General features: G+C 44.9%; 1 long non-coding RNA gene across 1 annotated transcript; it reads left to right on the top strand.

The window, feature by feature from the left end:
- Positions 1-1,558: 1,558 nt before the first annotated feature.
- On the top strand, positions 1,559-2,287 carry LOC135282634 (uncharacterized). The gene is made up of 3 exons (XR_010348699.1): positions 1,559-1,661; positions 1,759-1,870; positions 1,948-2,287. It is a non-coding gene; the product is annotated as an uncharacterized LOC135282634 (long non-coding RNA).
- The last annotated feature ends 506 nt before the right edge of the window (positions 2,288-2,793 follow it).

Here is a 2,793-nt window from a genome sequence, read left to right as displayed (position 1 = left end):
CAATAAATCCAGTGATTACTGAGATTATATTAACTCCAATTAACTCCCAACCTTTTTTTTTTTTTTTTTATAACAGCAGAAACAGCCCTACTCAGATCTTGCCCAATTGGGCACAAGCCTTAAAGGTATTGCTTCCTGTGGGAAGGAGAGATGAGTCACATAGACCCTATGACCCTACTCACATGAGGTGACTCTAAGCCCTGATAAATCTGCTCAGCAATCAAGAACTCTCAAAATTTACAAATGTTTGCGATGAGAAAAACTTCGGTTAAAAAAAAATCATTAAAAATCACTTTTCTCTCTAAATGTTTTTCTTTAAGTACACACATACAAGTAAATTCATTCTGCCAGCAGAGAACAACTTTTTAGCAATTTACTGACAAGCAAATAGTTTTGCCAGACACTTCAGCAAGATGAAAATACAGTTAAAAATAATTCCTATGTAAAAGCAGCAGTTTGTTTTTTTGGAGTGCTGGGTTGGCTCAGCTTGGGTTTGAGTTGCGTTTTGTTTGGGGTTTTTTTCTTTGTTTGTTGTTGGGGCTTTTTTACTCTGTTGGATTCATTTTAATTACAAAGCTAACTGTGAGAGTAAAGATTGCAAAATTAAGGTCCTTGAGTTATTTGGTTGCTTTCAGCAAAACAGACAACAATCAAGAGGACTCTTCTTCCCCGTGAGGAAGATGCTTTGCAAGGGCCACCACGAGCCCTGGTGCAGCCAGCTGACGTGCAGCAAAAGCATTCACTAGGAAATCTGCTAGGTCATAATGTTATTCATGCTCCAATTTATATATGCTGTAAATTAGAAAAAAAAAATAGTTGCTGTTGTGGCAAAAGTGCTGGTTAGATGCAGTCAGGGCTAAAAAACCAGGCAGGAGCATCAGCCTTCTCCCACAAACACACAGGGAGTGAGGAAGGCAACTTCCCACCCAGTCGCTTCTTGCAGGTTTGGTTCTAACTCCTTTTACAGGCATGCAGCCCTTTTTCATTGGTGGGGCTGTGTGAGCATGGCAGGAAGGCCCTAAATTCTTGCCTGTTTGTTAATATTGACTATCTTGGAGAGTGGAAAATGTCATTCTTCTGCCTATCAGTGCCAGGGAGATGATGAGCTTAGCAGGAGAAAGAGCAGCGGCAGTAGGAGAACAAACATCTCCATCTCGCAGCACCTGCAGGGAGCTGGGGGAACACCTGCCATCAGCCTCGGTGCTGCTCAGAGGCTGCTGATGTTCTCCACACAACTGATTCCTCCCCAGCAGCAGCTGCTACCTGCAGCACACCTGGGGTTCAGCACCCAGCCAGTCCCCAAACATGAAACACCTTCAACACCACACTGTGGCATCAGCACCGCTGTGAACATCCCTGAACCAACACCCTGAGATCCTGCAAACATCCCTGAACTGACATCCTGAGATCCTGCAAACATCCCTGAACCAACACCCTGAGCTCCTGCAGCTCCAGGAGGGCTCGGGCAGACAGGGCGTTGCCACACGTCTTCATGCAGACACCTCTTGGGAGAGAATAAAAGGCAGCACTTTCTCCTTGGGTAATACTGACACTTTCACTTAATTAAAAGGCTTTAATAGGTATCTCACTCCCTCACACCTCCCTGCTAGCAGACACTTATTCAGAGCAGGAAGATTAACAACACTTTTGCTACTTTGATGGTACCCAGCACAAATTAAAAGTTAAATGAATCTAGTTAGTCACTTCAAGTACAATGCCTTTTGTGTTACATTACTAGTTGGTATTTTTTTTTTTTAGCCTGACACCCAAACTAGAAAGCAATTGGATACTTGCATGTTCACAGCATTCAGATCTTCTGTCTTAGTGTAAACCCATCTGAAAGCTTTGACTCAAAGTCATGAAGTCACAGGTATGTGAAGAGGGGGAATAATGTAATTGTTATGCAAAATTATCGACATCACTGGTTTATAGTTCTGTTTACCTCAGGGGCTCCTTTCAATGCCATGTCCTGCTTGGAAACTCGACGTTGAACGAGAACAGATACAGCACCACAGCAACCACAAAGTCAGCCTGAGTATCCCTGAGGATGGAGACCCCCATGCAGTGTGGGCCCCAGCTCCAGTGCTAGACCACCCTCATGGGGAAAAATAATTAACAAAACAACAGCAGTTCTCATACTGTAAGGTCAGCAAGGGGATTTGACTGTTAATCTTTTATCAAATGTGCAATCTGAAGCAGCAGTGGTGTGATTGCATTTCTGCCTGAACCCCTGACCTCTGCTGTGCAGGGCTGCCAAGAACACATGCACAAGAGGGGAAGAGAAGCCCTTTCAAGAGCATCTTTGCTTGCTGCCCATTTCATTGCTGAGGGGTAGGTTGTTCCTCTCCCTTCCCATGGAAGCAAGCTGTTGTTTCACTCCTCCGATAAAGCTGTTGGTGTGGTAAACTCAGCACAGAGATGCAGAGTTCAGCAGTTCAGGGAGGGAGCTGTGAAGCAGCCCTAGCAGCGTAGACTGCTCAACCCATGTCTATTAAAAACCTTGCCCAGAGCTGCTCCCTCTCCACGCGGGTTTTTAGGTGCTGCTTTCCTCCCTTGACAGAAGTGCAGCTTGTAAACTGGGAACTGCAGCTACTCCTGTTAACAGGCTTCTCACTGTAAGCTGAGCTACACTGTTCCTCTCTGAATATTTCATCTGTTCCTAGCATCGAGGAAAATTGCCTCCTTCCCTTTGCCCTCCTGTGTTGGCCAGAAAAATGAAGTTACAGGAAGAAGTATCTTCCCAGCAGCAGCATAGTCACAGCACCATGAACCAAATCCCCAGTTTAAGCAAAG

The sequence above is a fragment of the Passer domesticus genome, chromosome 17 (genome assembly GCF_036417665.1).
Source record: "Passer domesticus isolate bPasDom1 chromosome 17, bPasDom1.hap1, whole genome shotgun sequence".
Classification (NCBI taxonomy): Eukaryota; Metazoa; Chordata; class Aves; order Passeriformes; family Passeridae; genus Passer; species Passer domesticus.
Note: the sequence above shows the minus strand (reverse complement) of the source record. Positions and strands in the feature narration are given on the sequence as shown.